This window comes from Corapipo altera, unplaced genomic scaffold (assembly GCF_003945725.1).
Source record: "Corapipo altera isolate COAL_440 unplaced genomic scaffold, ASM394572v1 98, whole genome shotgun sequence".
Taxonomy (NCBI): domain Eukaryota; kingdom Metazoa; phylum Chordata; class Aves; order Passeriformes; family Pipridae; genus Corapipo; species Corapipo altera.
The window spans coordinates 5,158,575-5,180,926 of record NW_020884914.1 but is presented as its reverse complement, the minus strand read 5'-3'; the positions used below and the strand labels follow the sequence as shown (position 1 = coordinate 5,180,926).

General features: G+C 39.5%; 1 protein-coding gene and 1 long non-coding RNA gene across 19 annotated transcripts in view; one reads left to right on the top strand and one right to left on the bottom strand.

Moving 5' to 3' along the window:
• Positions 1–22,352, top strand: part of RBFOX1 (RNA binding fox-1 homolog 1) — a 1,158,532-nt gene that overhangs the window by 563,829 nt on the left and 572,351 nt on the right. The window lies entirely within an intron of this gene.
• LOC113952594 lies at positions 11,193–16,631 on the bottom strand. The gene is made up of 4 exons (XR_003529597.1): positions 16,427–16,631; positions 16,018–16,083; positions 12,403–12,522; positions 11,193–11,286 (listed from the first exon to the last, which is right to left on the bottom strand). It is a non-coding gene; the product is annotated as an uncharacterized LOC113952594 (long non-coding RNA).

The following is a 22,352-nucleotide window of genomic DNA, read 5'->3' as shown; positions in this document are numbered from 1 at the left end:
GTTCTCTCTGTGTACAACTGAGCATCTTCTTAATTTGATTTTCTGTTCGTAGTATGTCCCAAATGTCAAAAACCTATCGCATTGTTGGGGGAGAGAGATTAAATTTTCCTCCTAGAAAAGACTGGGTTCATGGCAGGCAGCTTGTCCTGTACTACAGGTTCTATGTTGGTAATTAAAATTGCCTCTAGGTTCCCAAATATTGCACAGGAAATCCTGCTGGGGAGTGATTTCCCCCATTAATGGTTTTAGGGGCTGGTTTGTGGCACAGTTGATGTTTCTCATTTGTTTGAGGATGTCTCTGAGGGAAGATCAGGGAGAGGATGGACTGGTTTAAGTGGAATTCCCAGCCTTAGGTATGAGATGAAGTAGCAGCAGTTTGGGCATGGACAGAAAGAAAAATTGAGGTGCCTTCAACTGCTCTGCTGGGAAAAGGAGAGAGGGAGGGCAAGAACAAATAACTGCAGGTATCTGGTGGTGACAGAGAGATTGGGGGGATGTGTGTGTTCAGAACTGCATCCTGACACATCTGCACAAACACAGGTACCTGTATTCCCTTAAATACCTGACTGTCCCTTTTGCCCTAATTCCACATTGTCAATAAGGTCAGGAATCACCTCTCTGAGAGATGAGTTGAGCATAAGCACCTTAAAAATTGTGAGGAGCTTACGAGGCTGGGCCTCTATCCTAAACTGAGATTCCTTGTCCTTCTGTCCTCTCTTTCTTTGGAGTCTTGCTGATGGCACTGAATTTCAGACAGAAGAAGAGAAATAATTTGAAAATTTCCCCCCTCCCTAAAGGACTAAATGCCAAGTGCAGAGCTGCTGATTAAAAACATATCTCTGAGGAGCCCAACAGGAGCTAATCCTTAGGATATATTTAACTATCTAATCCCTTCCACTGGAAAGTGCATCAAGAGGTAAAAGTTTCTTCTCTTTGCCATAGGTTACCTAGTTCTTCACAGAGTTCTCCTTTCTCTTACTTCAAGTTATCCCTTTTTTCTGTCTTGACAGTTGACAAACAGTTATGCTTCATTAAGAACACCACCGTGGTACTTTAAAAGTGCTTATTGCCAAGAATAAAAAAAACAACAAACCTTCAAAGTTTATTTACTGTGGGGGCACTCGTTAAATAGTTTCTCTCCTTACTTGCACTTCAGTGGCAGAGCATGAGATCTCCTGGCTGAAAGTGATAATAGAGGTATTATTTTCTCCCCTTAAGCAAAATGATGTGTTCCTAAAGTAATTGGCTGCAGTGCAAATTATAACTGCTCCTTTTGTCGTGACAGGACTGTAATCATCTGGTGTCACTGGTCACTTTCTGACAGTTTATTGGCTCTCAGTGCTATCAAGTGGAAGTAAAAGGAGAAAAAGAGAAGCATTTTTATTCTTTAGCTGGTGGCAAGGCTTTTGGCATTTGCATATCGTGTTCTCCATTGTACACTGAAAATAAGTTGGTGATTATTGGAGTTATTTTTATATCATAGAATAATTTGCTGTTGAGTGAAAACAGAAAAGCTGCTTGGAACATTAAAAAGCGTTTCTTGTAGTCTGACTTTTCTAATATGCAGCTTCTGGGAGATGTTTGAAAGTGTCACTTGAGGTCTACATTATGTACCTACATAATTAATGTAGGTAAAGAAGAAAACAGAAAGTTCTTTTAAGTGAGATAGTTAAGCAGTTAAATGTTGATTGAATTACAGTTTGAGACCTGGAGGGGGAGAGGGAAGAGTATTGTGTGATACAGGTAAAGAACTATTTTGGTGCAGTTGTTTGTATTTTTCATCAGCATCTCCCACGTGGGCCGTGGTTCCAGCACACACTCCTGTAATCTCCTGCAGTGGCAATGATTCAGCTTAAAAATCAATAGGGCACGAGGTGTTTCAAGTTCTCATTATTGTAATGTGTCAACATCACTTCGGTGACCCCAGAGCCCTATGTTGGCTGATTTGTTCTCTGATTTATTGTGCAATCTTGTAGGGCAAACTATAATTTCACTGGCAACCAGAAACTCTGCTTTTATGGTTTGTGTCCCAGCCTCCAGTCATTAGGATGTTCAGAGATAATCAATACCTGTGCTTGCTGCTGAAGGTTGAATGAAGTTGTCAAGCAGCTAAATTACAAAGAACACAAACAAAAGAACATTGTTATGGCTGAGCAGACCAGGAAATGTTTTTATCTAAATTTTCATTCCCTATTAACTCACAGATGTTTTTATTGCTTAGCACTCTCATAATTTATATTTCCTTATATGCCTACCAGGTTGAGATCTTGAATTTTCTAGTTGCGATGACTTGCTGTATCACTTTGTCTTTATGTTATCTGTGTTCATTTATGATTCTGTTATCTTCTCTATATCAGCCCAAATTTAATAACATCATGAACAGGAAAAAATTATTTTAATTTCTCAAATTTAGTAAACTTATTATGGCTTTAATCTCCAACAGACAAAGCAGCATTGTTAATTTTGCAGTTCTCCTCTTCCACTCTTGTTAATTTTTGATATTTATTTACATGGCTCAAAGTGCTGTAAGTGAAAAAAATGGAGACAATATCAGTTTATCCTGGGCAATATAATATCTATTAATTTATTTAGAACCTCTCAAATAGAACTGAGGGAGCTTTGCACAACTGAAAACTCTTTGGACTTTCACTGCATTTGACATGAACACCTCACGTGTCCAGCTGTCAATCAGAGCTTAAAGCAACGATCTGGAAGCCAAATATCTAAAATTTCACCAAGTGATACCCATTTAACTTTAGTTCTCCATTTTTCATTAGTCAGAGGTTGCTTTTTTTACACATAGAAACACTTGCACTTCTGCATCTGGCTTTGAACTTAACAATTGAGAGCTCACAACTTACCCAGTGAGAAAACATCTGGCAACACATAAATGCATGTGAGCCTTAGATGGAATAAATATGAAGTTGGGCAGTTTTTAAAAGTTTTATGAAACAAAAAAGTCCATTATTAATTACCAAATCTAATACAAATAGGAGAATATTCAGAACTGGAAACCAAATGGAAAAAAAGCTAATGTCTCAGATTCAAAGTCAGAAATTTTCTGATTTTCAGAGTTGTTTAATAGTAACTTTTTAGTTAGATTAACTAATGTTTATTATGTTATTGGGGGGATTACAAAGTTAAGAATGAGAATTATCTTTTTGGTTTTTGTCCTCTGTTTTCTTACCCAAGCCATCTGTTCTAGTTATAGTCTCTGAAACTCATTTTTCCTTCAGCTGTGTCCATGTCCACACCCAATTTGAGGGCACACTACAAAAATGCTTAACACTTTTTAACATCTCACATGCAAAGTCATTAATGTGCAGATATTTTTATTATCCAGTAGGTTATTATTCAGTCTCTCTAAGGAAAGGTTGATGTCATTAGTGAACACAGTGCAGGTACAAATTTGTTCATGCATTTCTCAGATACTGAAAGATAGGTATCCTTGGCTACCATAGGAAATGGTGCACAGGCTTTAGATGCTTCCTAAAAATGGGTATCAATCACAGTTCACTGTGGAAAAAAGGTTTTTTTAATAGGAAAGTGCCTCATAATTGTTTACTAAGCTGATATATTTAAAAACCTTTACATAAAATTAAAATAATTGTCATGGGGTTGGCAGAGCTTTAAAAAGTTAACGTCTCTTGCCTTATATATGACAAAAAAGATATACAAGGGTCTTTTCTGCACGAGAATTTGACCTATATAACAGAATAATCTGGCATAATGCAGAGCAGGGAGACGAGGGAGAAGGTGGGCTGCAGCAAACCCTTCAAGTGTTGCACAGGCCATGAAAATCTGTGGAGCTGCTGGAAGGTAGATAACCTGTGCAAATTAATTTGTCTCCTGTACATGCAATGATGTATAATTCATTTTACAGTGTAGATGTCCCACATTCTGGAGGCCGGGACTGATCTCAAATGTGTCTCCTGTATCCCTTGAAATGCTTATTTAAAAACAAAATGCCATAACCATGTGGAAAACTTGTAAGAAAGTTCTGTTCATTGTTGTTATTTGTTGTTCCTCATTCTCAGCAGAGTTTTTAATGTTTAAAGAGGGGGTTTTTTTTAATGCTTTAAAGAGTTTTTAATGTTTGTACTTCGGGCACTTATTTCCCTTTTGCTGAATGCACTTTTTCACCATCACCCAGAGATTTCTGTAGTGCACAAAATATCAGATAGTTGGGTCTTTAATCCCCCTCTGGATGCTTTGGAAAAGTAGAGACACATGTTGAATTGCTGCAGAGATTTCCCTCCTCCCTTTCCCACCTGTCAGTCGAGCACCAAGGAGCATAGGCCAGGTTTAACTGGTCCTGCAGGAATTCTGGGCAGGGCAGCCTTGCTGACTGGCTGGAGCTGCATGAGGATGAGCCTTTGGCTTTGGTGGTCTCTGCCAGCTGTCCCCAGGCTGGTGGAGGAGCAGAGCTCTTCAACTAATAATGGAGTTTGCCCAATTAATAGGATCTGAATGAATGATTAAGCTTTACACTTCATCAGACACTGTGCTGGCCCGTGAGGTGCCAAACTGGGGGTGGCAGCCCCAGGTCACTGCTGGGAATGGCAATTCCTGCAGAGAGAGGATCATCTGCCATGGCTGTGTCACCCCTGCTGTGTCCAGGGCTGGGCCTTAGGATGGGTGGCCAAGTCACTGTTTTGAGAGGTTTTTTGTTTTGTTTTGGTTTCTTTTCCTTTTTTTTTTGTTTTGAGGGGGGTTTTTGTGGTTTTTTTTTTTGTGTCTGTTTTGTGGGTTTTTTTGTTTGTTTTTTGTTTGTTTTGATCTGATTTACCTATTTCTGAATTATAAGCACTATGTAGCAAATATAAATGATTTTTCACCAGTACTTGCTCAGTCATCTTGGCTGTATGTCCACTGCTGTTATACTTGCTATCCTGTTAACTATTTTTGGTACAAGAAGCCTGATTAGTTCATGTTCCACCACAAAGCAGGCTTCATCCTAATTTGATTTGTATGTTCAGATAAAAGCTACAGCACGGTCCAGCAAAATTCTGGACAGTTTAATTAATCTAATATATTTCTTTTGGTTTGGAAATTTCACTGGGATGAGATTGAGTTGTGTGTATTTCCAGAGTCAGGGAGGCAGCTGGTGAGAACACCTTGCTAGGATTTTGTCATACTCTTCTGTCATTAGGTGAGGAAAATGGAGACTCATGTGTTGGACCCATGACTATTGTAATTATTGCCAGTGAGTTTTCCAAAAGTAGTGCTAAGGAGCATTGTAGGGAAAAAAAAAAAAAGAAAGAAAAAAGAAAGGAAAAAAAAGCTTTTTATTGTTTGGGGTTTTTTAAGCTTTGAGACTCACTGTAATTCCAACTGGATATATTGTTTTCACTGTGCATTTTTGAATTCTTGCCAGTCCTGCCACTCTAGGAAGCCGCAGCAATACCTGTATCCTTCTTAGTCACCTTTTGGGGGGGTTGTGAAGCTCAGTGTTTTCAAAGCACTTCCAAAAGTGCCTTCTTAAAACGTTATTATGTGTGTGTGAAATACTGCTGCTCCTGCTGGAGCTTGGACAAACCATAAACCTGTGTGGCTGGAGAAAATTACCGAGTGCTGCATCAGCTGTTCAAGTGCTGCTTTACCAAATCAAAGACCCCGGGCTCAAACACTGGGGAAAAAGAGACCTCCCGCCGGGAGAGGCAGCTCGTGACAATGGCATTCCACTCAAGGTCACACAGAACGGGCGGGCACGGCAGGGAAAAAAGCCAAATTAGGCGTTTTTAGCGGTGCAAATACGTTGAGAAATAACATTAAGGGTGTGAGGATGCTGGAAAGGAAGACAGTAAAATCCAGGCAGCAGAACAGTCGTGTAAGGAATGTTGTGGGCAGGGATATATGAAGGCACTTTACGTTTTGTGTGTCACTGAAACGCTTTCCTTACGTGATTGTGCTTTTGTGGGTGGCTTTGTGACATCTCACCTTTGTGATGGCAGCTCTTATCTAAAGAGATTTTGGTTTTAATATAAATGGCTGTGAAATGAATGGGAAGGTCATTCCCAGTGACAGCACTCATTGGATGATGGGAGGTGTTTGGTTTTTTCCTTGGGGCAAGGAACATCTGGGATTTTTGACAGACAAAGATTACCTGTATGAGAGTTCTTAAATAAGACTCACCAACCTTTACACCCCAATACCTTATCAATTATACTCATCCTGTATTTATTTTTGAATAGTACAATTAATACAGTTTCAAACTGTAAAAAGTATCTCCCTTGCCTGTTACTGAGGGAATGTTTGCATCTGGAAAAAAAACAAATAGACTGAGATAATTTTGTCATTGGATACCAAAGCCTGAAGAAAATATTGAAGGTTTTAGCATTTAATATCATAATTCTTATTGCATCATGTTATTATATCATATTATTATGTGATATTAGGAGTAAATATCATTGATCAATTTTCAGCACAAAGTCATGTTAATCAAGAGATATGGATGATAAAATTGCTACTTTTATTGTATAAAATATTGATAAATTAGTAATTAAAGCAGGACATAAGGCAAGTGCCAGTAAAGAAACACACACCATTTTGAGCTTCTGCAGCTGGGCAGAGATCAGAATGATGCCTGATTCTGATGTGCCTGTCAGTCAGCAGAGACTTGTTTAATTTTGAGTTTGATTTCATGATGATTTCAGTTCCACATTGAAAAAATGACTACTTCTCTTTGTTACCATGGTAGCCTGAAGCCCACAAACCCTCCCCCAGCACAGGAGGGCAGGAACCCTTCTTTCCCAGGAACTGATCCTGATGAGGTCTAGTCTGGGACTTCTGTCCAGGTTTTGTTCCTTTGCCTGCAAGTGTCAGACCTGGTGCTCTCCTGAGTTCCTTTCTTTCTGAGGGTTCATATGAGGGAGTTTTAAGTCAAACCATGGTCTAGGGAGACAGATGGAGATGCCCAGATCATACCACAGGTCCACACAGCACTACTGGGAGCTCTGCAGGAAGGTACTTAGGAGGGTAATTCTTATTGAGAAGATTGATCCTTGGGTACTGCTTGGTTTTTTTCTGCCCACTCTTGAACTCTTAAACTCTCCTAGTTAAGAAGCAGCTAAAGTAAATTAATGAGGTGAAATTTAGGTGGGTTCTGTTGCTCTCTTCTTTCTGATATTATCATAAGTGCTGAAATTATCATAAATGATGAAATTATCATAAGTGCTGAAATAGTGGTTTGTGGACAGCAATTTTGCTCACTACAAGTGGAATCTGGAAGCATTACAAAGTTTAGCAGTGGGGAGTGTGTTTCAGGGTGGGAATTGAATGTTTCGTTTTTGATGGGTTTCCTTGAAACCAGATTCCCACTGACATCCAGCAAAGCTTTTCCTAGAAAAGGGAATGGCAGAGTGCTGCAGTCAGGGCTCACACTCAAGTTGGGCACTCAGCAAACTGGCACAGAGGGAAGGGCAGGTCTCCTGGGGATCTTGCTCTCCAGGCAGGGGTAGTGCTGAGCATGAGTGGTGCTTCTCTTGACCATCCCACATCCTCAGTAACTACTATCTAAACTTGAGGTTCACCTCTGTAATGCTACAGTTGTTTAGTCCTGATGTGCTCTGGCTGCTTTACCCTCTTTGCTGGCTGGGTACCCACAGCAGATGCAGAGCTGTCTCTGAGATGAGAAATATTTTAATTTCTCCTTCTAACATCCTAATTCCTGTTAGTTACTCCTAAACTTCTTTTAGTCATATTGTGTGCCTTCCCTTTGACTGAGCTCTAAATTAACTTGTCCTGCTCCTGCACGTCTTAATTCTCTCTCATGCACTTAACATCAGAGGAAACAGCTCCTTCTTTCTCTTCCACTCAATGTTCCCGTCACCTCCTGGAGTTAATAGAATTAAATTCTAATACTAACATTCAATTTGCAGTTTTGGAGATTTGAAACATCACCTGCTCTGCATGAAGGAATAGCTTTTGTGGCGAGGTTTGAACGTGGTATATTCTCAACAGAATTCCCAGGGTTTGAAATCTGTTGCACTTTTGAGAGGTGTTTTACACCTGCAGGAGTGCTTTCAGTGTCAGTTATACATCAAGATACAAAAACTGGGCAACAAAATTTTAGAAGAAAGCCTGACTTGAGACACAGACACAAATACAATAAATGACACAGTTACCCAGGATCTGTGTCACTATTGAACAGCCACACCAGCCACTTGCAGGACGTTTCCCAGCAGAGCTGAGGGGTGAGTTGGAAAGAAGGGTCTGACACCAGAGGATTCAGGGGCACAATGTGGGGCAAACAAGAGCCAGTGCAGCTCCAGGGGAATGACTCAATGTTTTATATCCTCTCCTCTCCAGCACCAGGTATGTGAGCTGTCTCTTCTCTCAAAATTTCCAGGCAATTATGTTTCAGAAGCAATTGAACATAATGTTCAGATGCTTAAATATTTGACATGGCCCTTCCTATTCTGCCTCAGCAGGTACTTATTGTTCTTTTGGCACTGTTCTGATGAACATTTGATGACTTTAAAATACCCTGGTAAGCAGAAATGCTGGATGTAAAATATTGCTGTTGAAGTATCATTTCTGATTCGCTGGTTTGATCCACAGAAACATATGGGTGGGTACAGGAGAGGACTGAAGAGATACAAATGACAGGGTGACACTTTGGCCAGAACTCATGTCACAGAAAAGAGAAAGGCAAAAGCTGATATATTTTCATTATAATATTTGTTATTCCCATGTAAAAATCACTGTTGGGAAAGCAGTTTATATCAGGAGATACGTCCATTAACATCTCTGCTATTAGATATACAAACCACACAAATCTAACCAGCCAGGTCCCACCTAAACAGTTGTGTCTTCCTTTCCAAGACCTGCAAAGCTTCCCATCCCAGTTCCTATATGACAGATAAACTGAGCAGGTTAAAAGCAGGAATAAATAATTAGCAACATTTACTGCAAGGCTACAGTATTTGGTTGGCCACTAGAAATGGAACTGAGATGTCTTAGATTATTTTGCCACTTCAAGGCTTGATTATTAGTACTGAGTATCTTTCCAAAGTTGTATCTTTAATTTCTGAAGGAAGCTCAGGGATGGATTTAATGTTACTGGGTAAGACATCACTATCTGAGAGAGAAGGGTTTTATCATTAGACTGAAAATTCTTTGCCCACATACTTTCCACCATTATGACTGATTATATTAATACATAATTTCTTTTCTCAGGTAATTTCTAACCTAGGTGCTCCAGTCTTTGAGGGCTGAACAAGCACTGACCCTACAAGATACTATTTCCACCTATTCCAAGTCCTTCCCAAAAAGTCTAGAAAAGTCCTTTGCAACATATAGCAACTTTCATTTATTTCAGAGACAACTAAAAGGAAAACTAGGAAAAATCTTTTTGAAGAAAGAAAGAGAGTGAAGTGGTTTTGGTGTTGGTTTTGGTTTTGTGGTTTTTTTTCCTAAACAGGAGTTTGACATTTCATGAAGGTGAATTATGCAGGACAGAGATCTGTAATGAACTTTATCCCTTTATCTAACTTTTGATCTAGCAGGTCTTTAGTAAAGTAAACGTTACTTAATCTACATTCATATTATCTCTTTTCCCCCACCCTTTTGTTAAAAAAAAAAAAAAAGACCTATTTTCTCAGTGTTAGAAATGTGAAGACAATGTTATTGTGCTCCTCTGTTCTACCCTGTTGCTTTCAATTCCTGTTTAGTAAGACACAAGACATCTCTCATAAATTCTGTGCCATCAGTGTAATGTTGCTGTGATGATACATTGCACGTTAAGTTGGGATTGGTATGAAAGGACAGTGTGGGCTCAGGAGAGATTTTTATTTTGATCTGGTTTTGCCACAAGTGTTCTGCATCTCTTGCTGTTAAAATCTCTGGAGAGCTCTTGATGTGATGGTTTCAACATGGGGTGTTCTGCTCTTTGGCCATGGGCCTTCTGCAGCTGCTGACCTCTCCTCCTCCCTCTCCCTCTTCCTCCTGGAATTAGATCTCAGTACCCTCCCTGAAGTTAAAGAACTAATTATTTTTCCAGCATCCCTCTCTCTCCTCTGACTTGCCCCTCTGGGAGGCACGAGTGACTCTCTGAGGAAGACAAAAGCTGCACTTCTGGAGGTGACCATCCCTGTGACCAGTTATTGTGACCCTTTTCATGTGCTGTTGCACAAAGGGTGAGACTTGAACCCCATGAACCCACTTACAGCTGATGGAGGGGATGGTGGCCTGGGGGCTGATTTCAAACCTCTGACATTTTGAGTTGCTTTCACTTCACTTCCCTGCAGATATTTATTGGCACACTGTCATTCTGATGGCTGTCTACCTAGAAAGCAGTAGAGTTACTCTCTTGTTGCTTTTCTTTCCATGGAATAATGAGGATCTCAACTCAGTAATGACCATGGGCATGAAATGTAATCTAGACACCTCAAACCTAATTTTGTTGCAAGACCAACTTTTACATATTTTTACATTTTAAATATATATGAAATAATATCTAAATACATATCCTATATCTTATATAGGATCCTGTATTGTATAATATATTTATTACCGCCAAAACCTCTCTCACAATTGTATTGTTCATCTCTAATATAACTCTTGCTGTCTCTTCTTGCCCATCTTGTTATTTCTGTGCTTTTCATCCCTTTTCTTGGTAGTCTTTATACTCCTTCCACACAAGCAAATTCCATCTCTTTTTCTTCCTTTCTTACATGCCAGCTCTTTCTTCAAGGTGCTGTCTTTTTTTTTTTTTTTTTTTTTTTTGCAGTGTGGTGCAGAATAATCAAACCAGCAAACTTTGTACTTTTTGAAGCAGGGGTGTTTGAACATTTGAAAACCCACAAAAGAAAGGCAGATCAGTAGTTCTGGCATTCTTCAAAATTGCTCTTTCATTTGAAAGGAATAGAGAAGCTCTGGGTGGGCAAACTGAAAGTTGTGGTGTCTGTTTAATGAGGCTGGGAAGGGAGGCGAGGAGTGTACCAGTAATGATTCGATGTGGTGAATGCAGATGTGGCCACTTAAAGGAAAAAAAAGTGCTTTAAGCATAGTCTTTTATTTGATAATCAGGATTCCATGTGCATGGGGAGGGGGGTGGTTCTCAGGATGCCCAGAAAGCCGAGATCTGCTCTCGGGATGTGAAGTTCCAGCAGGCACCAACCTTTGGCAGGGTGAGCTGCACAGATGTGAACGTGCCAGCTGAAGTTTGGAATTCCAGCTTGAGTCCTCCAGCCCCGTTGCTGCTCGCCGTGGTTGTGGTCAGGGTGTTGATTGCTGCTTTTCTGCCACCAGGAGCAAGTGATGTTAACAGAGTGCACGGCATCCCTGGAAGGGTTTCCAGTGCATGGTCAGCTGAAATCCCTGCTTGGGATTTTGGCTACTTCGAGCATTAAAATGGGCTTTAATGGACGCTCACAAAAGATTTTAAGTGAATATATTCATCAGTTCCACACTGCAGGTGTTGCTTAAGTCTTGGTCTTCCTACAGACTCTTTAGTGTGTATAATGTGATTGTTTTTCCTGAGTGTTAGGAAAGCCATCACACACCCCTAGCGCTCCTCATGTAATGAGCTGCATTCTTTATCCTAATTGGTGAAGCCTGTGCATTCCCAACGGCAGATAATTGTTTTCCAGACGAGGCATTCCCACCTCGGAAAGCCACTTCTACTCGGCCCTTCCTTCTCCAGGAATCGTTAGCAGCTGCAGTCCGGGGGATTTACAGCGCCAGGAGCACCTCCCAACCCAAACTTTATGGCTCTTAATAGCTCTCACTTTTCCTTGGGATGTGTTTCTCTCCCCGGGCACGCTTTTGCCCCAGGGCAATTAGTTATCAAAGTAGTCGTTAACTATCGATAATGATCCATTTGTCAGGGGTTATTGTGCAATGATGCCATATTCTCTATTAATTAGCTAAACCCTTGTTAGTTGTAGATAGTGCTAAAGGCCCTTTCTTCGAGGATCAAGCGGGCTTGCCATAAACCAAACTGAGCAGCAGGTTTGTCAAAGCAGAGTAAATGATATGAGGAAATGAATGTTTCCAAAAATATCATTATTATAAATATATCTCAAGATTTGACAGGTTCATAATTTTCAGACATATCTGTCTTTAAGGGAAAGAAATTAATCCAGTGGCAGTTTTTGAGGAAAGCAGGGTCTTTATTGGTCCTTTCTGATACTCTTTCCTAGAATAACAGGAAAGAAGAAATGTACACACAGACATATAACTGTATACACTGAAAACTGTGCCCATATTTGGGGCAAGAAGACCTCAGTGTACATGGGAAATCTCAGATTTTTCATCTTTTTTTTTGGCCAGTTTGCAGTGTATCACAGAATAGATGCAGGATCTCTTTGGAGAGATGTTGATGCTTAAGAATTAAAATTGATATATCCCTACAATTATTTTTTTAATTATAAAATTCAATTAGTTTCTGTTTCTCACCTATTGCTTGGTTCTAAGTACCCAATAGAAATTTCTGTCTTCTGAAGAAGTGATTCTGCAGGAACTCAGCATGTGGCACTCTCATCACATCCCACTGAAATATGGTCGTGGAAACCGTGTCTGAACCATGGATTGGAAAAATGCAAAGTGAATAAACACACAGGAAAATCCCTGCACCCTGGTTAGGTGGGGAGGACAGGCATTCAATGTGCTTACATGAAATTCTTTCTGGGCTCCATTCGGTTTTAATACTAATCTGTCATAAAATCTGAAGGGTTTTAGGCTGTTTCCAGCAGCATTTGCCATCAAAAAAAGGTTGAGTGGATATTTTATTATGGATGGAAAATTATTTTAGCATAACATTGCAGTTGAGCTGTTGCCACTTGATGAGTTTATGCAAGAACTCTTGCACGCCATTTCAGAGTGGAATTCGTCCTTTCAGCAGCAGAATGCTGAAAGAGATACAGGGTTATTTGTTTGTGCTGTCAGACAGGAGGTGGGAAAAAGAGATCCCATTAACATTTTAACGAGATCAGCCCTCAAGTGCCCCCCCACTGGTTTACTGGGATCTTGCCTATAATGCTCCTGTGGGGAGTCCAAAAAGGATGGCAAATCTCTGATTTTATAATCTCTCAGGTTACAAAACCTGTGCTGAGTCTTTATAATCCCTGGGAAGAGAGGGAGAGTGGGGGTGCACATGGCACCTCCCTACACCACAGTGATAAGACAAACCCGAATTTCATCCTCATCTCCAAGCTGTAACTTTAGTTCCATGGATTTTGCCATTTATTCCCTGCATTAAATGCTGCTTCTAAAGTTTAAGGTCAGAAAGTGAGAGGAAAATTAGGGATGGTATTGAACCAGGAGGAGTGTTGCTGGAGAGAAAACCTTAAGGCACTCCAACTTTTAGGTATAAAACATAAATTCTTTATAGCTCCCTGTCTTTGTCAGAATGTTTTCCATTGTAGAGCATTGTGTTTGTGACTTGTTAATGCCTGAGCTATTGATTTCCTGTCAGTGTGAACTGGATTCCCAGTGAGCCTTTTTGTCCTTGTCTTTGGCACTCTTTGGTAAAGTCACTCAAGATTGTTAGTTTGGTTTGGTTTTAAAAGCCTTAAAATAGTATTTTACATGTGAATTCCCCATTAGAAATGTAACAACTTTCCCTTCTTTTTTTTTTGCACTCCATTACTAAGTTTTTTAAGTGGTAATTTTGAGAAAAGAGGATATGTAAACACAAGTTGAATTAATATGCCAGCGTCCTGTACAGATTAGTTTCCTCTTGTGCTTTTTTCCATGATGTTGGCTCATAAACTTATTTCAAGGCACAGACAAGAAAAAGAAATGTAGTGCTCACCTGCTGCTCAGTTAAAAGTGATTGCCTTTCATGCCTCACCAGTACCAGTTTATGTTTAGAAATGGTTAGGAAAACACAGATTAAAAAAAAAAAATGTATTGTAGGTGTTTGATTAGGTTTGTTTTAAATAATTATTGTTTCATTGCATTCAAAAATGCAGAAGGCATCACACAGTTTTACATGCACACATCACTGTGTTTTGGTCTTTTGATACTCAGCAATTACATGGGCCGTGTAATCTGGGCACAGAACAAACACGTCCAGTGCAAGATGTGGCCAAACAGCAGCCAAGCCCTTCCTTAGACACCTTCCCACCCCTTTTGCCTCTGGTGCAGAACAGCTGATGGTGATCACTATAAACATTAATTATGAGCTGATTGGCAAGGGCCTCGTCAAAGCAGAGATGAATTAGAACAGTGATGCACCATCTAGATTTTTAAACCAACTGACAAAACTCTGCCTCTGATTAATATGAGAAAAATGTAATAGGAAGAGTTCAGTGTCAAGGGCTCTGACTGTTCAATTCTACACATACAGTGAGTTTTAAAATGCAATAGCTGGGAGGTATGCAGACCAAAAAAAAAAAAAATCAGATAAACAAAAGTCTGCACTGAATTAATGTTTCAATAAAATGCCTAAGTAACATATGTCCCAACCTGGCTGGAGTCCTACAGCAGGAGTGAAAGACTTTAATTACATGATTGATGGGTGCTTCAGGAGAGAGCTCAGAATCCACAATGACTGCAAGGTCATCAGCGCTGCCTGGGAGAGGGGAGAGGGGAGTACAAGGGGGAACGAGGTGGGAAGTGCCCGCAGGTGACAGGGAAGGGTCATCTGCCCCGAGGAGCCAGGCAGCAGCACAGCAGCTCTGCCCTCACTGGGGTTATTACCTGGGAGGAACATTGAAGAGCTTCGTGCTTGGCTGTCTCACAAAAAATTATGCAAAATGTCCAGCTGCTTCATGCAGAGCTCAGGAACTGTCAAACTTGGGGATTTTTTTTTGCAACGGCAGAAAATTGCTTGTTCTGAAACAGCACAAACCTTACACTGTTGATTGGTGACTGCTGATCCCAAGGCAGTTGGTAATAATTAGAAATATCTACAATGTTAATCAGTTCTGTTGAAGAATTCTTGGCCAAGTAGGTACCAGTTTTTCTGCGAGAGGGGTCACACGTGTGTGTGTAACTGGGCATTTCTGTTTGGGTGTTGCTGTCACATGTTCTGAAGTTCTCATGTGAGAAAATCAGTGTGGCCAAATCCTGATCATGCTCTCTTTAAGTACCTGTGAACTCCACTCTTGTCTGTGATTCTCTATAATTGAGTTCAATTATCATTAACATCATCATCATATTTTTTTTAGTTGGGGTGCTGAAGCTTTTGCTCTCCCATAGGCAGAGGATGTTTCTCTGTAAACGTTTTAGTTGATCACAAGTTTATTTTAAATATTACTTTCTGTTTCCAGTAAAATATTGATAGCAAAGCCTTTCTTTTCCTGCTTCTTAATTTTTAATATCTCAACCTTTCTGTGGCCATTATCTACATAAGCCCTTTCTAGACACTGCTGCCCAATTCAGTTTTGTTCTCTGACAGCCTTGGGGACACCATTTGCTATGGAAAGAAGCAAATACTGTGCTCTTCACAATGTTTCTCTTCTGTATCTTGTGGCAGGTCATTGGATATTTGCTGTTAAGCAAAAATTGAAATGTCTGAGGTGAATTTACAGAATCTAGGTTAAATAATGATTACTTGTCCCAGTTTAAATGGTGTCCCAGATTTGAACATTGTGCTCCATAGTCAATTCATATAAATTAATGGTTTCACAGCTGATTATTAGTTTCCCCTGAGATGATACCCCTGTTAAATTATTTTGAGCTTCTACAGTTTCATGTATTTCAAATTTTGTTTTTAGTATTCTCTTTTTTTTTTTCCAATGGCTATGGGCAAAAAAGGTAGAAATGTTACTTTGCTTAGGGCAGATGTAGTTTTTCTGAATAATTTTGAGTTATTTGATATATTTTTTATGTTCATGGCAGTATAATACAGCTCACTAAGTAGGATTGGGAAATTGGAATGTTGCTTTCTGGGTCACCATTTCAAAAATGCATAGACGCAAAAGTAACACGTTTTCCACAATTACCATCAATGCTACTGTCAAATAAAGGCTGAGATAAAAATGGGTCGAGGCCCAGGCTGCCTTCTCCCCATTCTGTGGGATTTTCTGACTCAGGGATGGGAAGTGCTGTCAGGGCAGAGTGTACCTGTTCGACGAGATCCATTTGCAGGACTCTCAGCAGCTTGCATAAATAAATAAAAGCACCCCTGCCCTGGAAAACATGACATCAATTTCAGTCATTGTCTGTGTGTCAAGTATAATGCATTTGGTGAGGACAGCCTGAACTAATATTTTTATTTTAATGAGACGGGTTGATAGAAATTTCTCAGAAAGCTATTGAAGGTTAAGGTGATAAACATACTCAGTGTCACAGTGGTGTTGAGTGCTTGTAACGTGCTACATCACAGTCAGAAAAACTTAAAGCAATAACAGACTAAGGAGCTGGGGATGTGGTGAACCAGAGAGGTGGAAAGAAGCAGAGGGGTTGTATGAGATTATAACGTGTTTGTGTTCTGAACAAGCAGTGAATTAAACATCCAAAAGTTTCTCTGAACCTTAAATACTGCTGAGAGTGCAGGTGGCTGTAGAGGGCTTGAACCACTCCCTTTGGGTGCCATTTGGTTCCCCAAGCCAGTGAAATGACACCACTCTTGTCACCCAGCCTTGGGTTCCAGTCACTGTTCACTCCATCCCCACTGGTCAGGTGATAGATCTTCCTCTTGTCCAGAGCACTCTGTAACCACGTGTTCAGTGAGCACAGAGGCTCCAACTCTGTAGTAGAGCTGTAGTTCAATGTATTTGATGGACCAGTGACAATAATAGAAGAGTTACATCACAATCAGTGGCCTGGTGTCATAATGAAATGAATTGCAGTTACATTTATGCATTTTGAGCGAGTCAAATAGTCCATTAAAATAAGCTTTGTTTGTAGAATTGGTGCACCAATCAATGCAGGGTTTTGGAAAGAACCAATATATTTGGAATATACTGTAACTATAATCAAAAAGTAGTTTGAGTGCAGTGAACAAAAAATCCCTTTTCCACTACCTTTGTGTTGATCTTGCTGTCTTTGCTGTAGTAAATAAGATGTTCATGGTCTTGTAGCTTATTATCTTGTTGTTAGGAAAAATACTTCATGTAAAGATGAAATTTCACCCCAAACATAACTGACATTCAAGCCTGATATAAAGATGAATCACACAAACCTGAGAGTGTTTGCTGAGGAGAGGAATATGACTTATAAAATAGGGATTTTTACTATCTTGGTTCCTACAGAAAGTACTAGTTCAGCTTCATTGTACTGCAGACAGTCTGGTGTGAGTGAATCTGCACTGAGAGCACTGAGAGTCCTTCCACTGTATAGTCATTAAATAAAAGCTAAGGTGGTGGAATCAAAGGAAGGCACTGAGGTGACAGTGACCTACTTTGCTAAATCAGAGGAGTGGGCACAGAATAACTGTGTTAAGGTCCAACACTGCAGGAGATAACCTTGAAAGTGCTGAAAATCTCAATTTTCAGACAGTACCAGAGCAGAAATATAAAAATCTATGAATCACTAGTAGAACAAGCTTATACATCATTTAATCCTGATATATTTAAAAAGTGGAATGTCTTCAGCAACCTGCATGTGAAAACCCTGTGCACTGTGAAGTGGATAAAGTAATAAACACCAACCACTTCCACAGACCTGAACACTACAAAATGCCTGGAGTAGGGTAATAATATGGGGTCAAAATGTGCTGTACTGAGACATCTGGTTTTGTTATTTTTTCCCACTGGTCTTTGGAAAGACCTTCACTGATAACTGATGCATTCATTATGGCATCATTTTCCCTTTTATTGATTCTCATTGTCTAAATTGCCAGCTAAGACATGATTTGGTATGTCTCTATTCAGAACAATTTTGTGCCTAAACTAAGGTACAGCTTGTGAGGGTGTAAACTGATGCAGTTTCGTTGACATGAAGGAAACACGGTCAATTAATACACAGAGCTTTGGTCTGGTGTCTGTAATCTGCTCCTAAAACTGTCACAACAAATGTGCATTATTTTGTTGTTGAGTTTTCACACACCTCACTTGCTGGTTTTATGTCAGTTGAAGGTGTGGTGGAGGAAAGGGGAAATAAAAGGGAAGGGGGAAGTACTGGTTTTGGCTTAATAAGTAACTCGGTGCATGTACTCCATTTTATCTCTTCTTTGTGGTGAATAATGAAATTCTAAACACCAAAAAAACCAAACCAAAACAAAAAAACAAACAAAAAAGACGCCCGATAAACAGCACCCTCCCCTTCTCCCCCCCAAAAAATAGAATTAGAACTAGTGGCAGATTTGAGCTCTCTCTGGTGAAGCTGCTTTATTGTTTGTGCCTGAAAGATGCACTTTCTGTTATTTGCCTGATTGGATTGTCTTCTCCATATGCAACACCGTGGGCAGGATGGGAATTGAGTGAACGTGGCAGAAAGTTGTCTTAATTTTTGTAGTTCACAAATGGGTGAATACTTCTGATTTTATCATAGTAAGGCAGAAGTGATTGTGCTGTTTGTAATGAATACTTCAGCAGTTTTGTCTGGCACAGCAAAGTTTTCATAGGTGACAGCAGCAATAGCTGTTGGTCTAATGGGTAGTCGTTACGAGTAGGAGTTAAGTTGTTCTTTGCAGTAAAATTATCCAAGGGGATATTGCAGTAGCAAAGCTGTTGCTTGGAGTTATTTGCCTTTCCACTGGTTGAGTTTCATGACACTCTTTCATGATGCTGAACTTGAAATTTCTTGATTCACTTGTTTTCACTAACAGCCTTCTCTGCTGCTGGGGTGACATTACATTTGTTCTGGGGACATGACCCTCAATTCTTTTGCAAGTTTCTTTGTCACGTTTTTCAAAAATCTGTTTTTATTTTCTTCTAAGCCATTTAATATATATATATATTAGCAAAATACTACATGCTACTGTAGCAGTTTCATTTGAGTGACGTTTTCAGCACTCTGCACTCCACGTACAACCTGTGAAAGGCTGGACACCATTAGCATTGTTCACATCTCAGTTACAACCATTCCAATATTCTCTCTGCTTTCTTTTCCTCCTTGAATCCGTCCTCCCTGTATTGTTTTATGTTATTTATGTTTCATCATACTGTATATTTCAATTTAAAACTCTTCAACAAAATTATATTTGATCAGAAAGCTTTACAATGCTGTTTGCAACACGTTCAGTGTAGAGGTTCATTAGAATAAAATTCTTCACTTTTGTTTTAACTTTGAGGCAGAAATAACAATCAAAAATCCATATGGAAAGTTGGGAATAAACTCATAATAGATCTGACTCTTAATAGATACATGTGAAGTACATCTGAGGTTCATCACAGCCAGCCCATGGGCATCTTCAGGAGAGAACACTCAGATCTACCAGCTCTTAGGCCATTTCTTTGTGGAAGTGCATGTTCAGGACATTTTGGAGACTGGACTCCTCACAAGACAAATGCTAACACAGTTCCCTTGGAAACACTTTCCAGGGTTGTATCCAGCACGGGGAACATCCCAGCAGTTATTTCAGATGTTCTTAAGCCAGAAGTGCTACCTGATGCTTTTGGACTGTAGCAGCAGGGCAGGAAGGGGGGCTGGGTTCATTGTGCCAGGATGGCACTTGTTAACATCAGTAACACATTGATGTTTTTATGTTTACCATTTTGGTATTCCCTCCCAAACCCAAGCTGATAAGGAGAACTGTTTTTCTTAAGGAGAAACAAGGTGTGGTCTATCTTGGGCCGCAGACAAGTTGATATCCCTGAGAGGCTCCCACTGCTCCTGACCTTGTGGTGGGTTTAAAATAATACTCAGAGCACAGGAGCAGCACATGAATTGTGTGGTGAAACGCAGGAGGAGAGAATGTGAAAAGAAACTTAGCATGGACACTGGACTGGAAGCTTGGTTTTCCTCATTGGAAGCCTGGTTTTCCTCATTGGAAGCTTAGTTTTCCTGATTGAGATGTTTGTGTTTGGTGGGATGAGGGACAGTTGCTTTGAGCCAGGTAGTGGATTGATAATATTTTAGACCAATATGTGGAACAAGTGAATATTAAACTGTGTTGGGTCATAGACAAAACTATGTTGGGTCATGCATTTGCTTCTATCCACACAGCATTTATTTTACAAGACTGCAGTCATTACTTAGGATGAGTGGTTTATTCAGCTCCCAAAAGGGGAGCTAATTTTAGTGTGGTAGTGTAAAATACTCTACTAAAACAGGGTTATAGGTGTACAGCAAAACACAAGAGTCAAAAGCTGCAACCCAGGGAGTCCTGGCTGGGCTGGTGAGCACTGGAGCAGTGTGGAGAGGATGAGGAATCCCCTGGAGATCAATAGAAGTTGACAGAACAAAATATGGAGCAACCTACTTCCACCTGGAAGTTCACCATCCTGTGAGCAGGAGGGAGGACTAAAGCCCTCGAGGTGTTCCCTCCCCATCAGTCACTCTGTGAGTCCAACATTCATTCCCTGGGCCAGCTGCAGAATTCCAGTGTGGCTGATTGCACAGACAACAAAGGCTGTCCTTCCACCTTATCCAGTCTTCAAGGGCTGTTCTTTTCCTTGGGTTTTCTTTTTTTGTTTGTTTGTTTGTTTTTAGGTAACTTGTTTACCAAGTTTTCTATTCCTTCTCAGCAATCCCAATGTATTTAAAGAAAATCAAATCTCTTCAGTCAATTTTAATTCCATATAGTATTTAAAATAAGTACTGTAAGATTCAATTGTCTCTGGTAACAATATTTGTTTTGTTAGATCTTCAAGTAATTTTGCTTTTTTTTTTTTTTTTTTTTTTCCTTTTTTTTTTTTTTTTTGGTAGAAGTTGGCTTTAGGAAACGTGTTTCATTGTATTATTTAGACAATGACCTTCAGAACTGATAACATTTTGTTGTAATGCACATTTTTTGTGCACTGTTTAAATAATGAATAGTAAATCAACATAGTTAAATGGGATATGACTGCACAGATTTCTGTATAAATTGGGAAACTTCGCCACCTGCTCTACAAGGACAACCTTTTCCAGTTGTGGCTATTTTTGTGTGTTAGAAAACCTTTCCAGAAATATTCCAAATCTCTCACTTCCCAGATCATTAAGCTATATGAGCAAATAGTCCTTGTACTGTAGAGTGGCTGAGGAGCAGAAGAATGCTTTTTGTGTTAACTGTTTTTCTAAGCCACTGCTTTGAAAAGGTTTAAGGGAGTAAAATACATGAGAAATTCTAGGCAGAACAATCTGTATTTCAAAATACATAGAAAAGAGTAAAAAAAAAAAGGGACTGTTTTCTCTTTCTTTTTGTGCCTCTAGCAGTGAGTATTAATATTAAATAACACTTCTGGTACTTATTAGTTTACAAAATGGTTTATTTTTTTTTTCTTAAAAAGTCTCGGAATATGTTTTGTTTTGTTTTAATTTAGATTTGGCTAAAATTATCTGTCATATGCAGATGATTATGCAATATCTGCCAACATCCTACCCTACGACAGTTTTAGCAGATGGCTGAATGTGTTTCATGTGGCATTTGTTTAAATGAAACTATATCTAATTTTTCCTGTAATTATTAACATCATCTTGGTTCTAAGGACTCGATCTGCATTGAATTAAGTACTGTTAGGCTATTTCTGCCAGAGTTTGTATTTCAACCTTTATATTTTGCGGGACAAATATTTTACTTTAATGTCTGAGAGTTATATATTGTCACATGGAAAATTTATGGTAATAATAACAAATAATTTATCCAGTGCTGACTGTGCTGCTGTATAAAGAAAATAAGACTTGTTATTTGTGTGTCTCTCTCCTCAAGTGTTAATTCCGTAGCAAAATGAGAACACAGCACTGAGACTTAGTAAATTGACTCTGAGTATTGAAACAGCAATTTGAGGTACATATGCAAAATATAAACAAAGTCACTTAAAGATCTATTTGCTTGAATAAATCCCAAAAATGGGGATATAGGCAGGTTTACTTTCATATCAGTGATGGAAGGTGCCAGTCAAACAAGATCTGGGGGGCTGGATATTTCCACAGTTGTATAATATGATTATTATGACAATTTACTTGTTAATTAAGCTTCACCAGGTGTCTGTACAAGTATGTAGAGTACATGTAAAAATGCACAGGTGTATGTGTGTGTGTATATATGCACCCAGACACGGGTATATGTGTATAGCTAAATGTTTGGGTAATTTCTTTGCTGGACCTATGAACCCTCTTGAGTTCCTGGACAGTTTTCTCAGGGGAATTACTCTCACACATTTTTACGTCAGGGTCTATTTTAACCAACATAACATAGTCACAAAACTCCAAACAATGTGTTAAACTTCTGTTTATCAGCAAAGATCTTCCCTGGTTGTTTCAGCATCCCAGCTTCTCTTTCACTTTCTCCTAAAAAATGTCATCGTTCTCCTAAAAGTGTCATCACTCACTCTTGAGTGAACCTCTTCTGCTCTGCTGCCTAAACCAGCTGC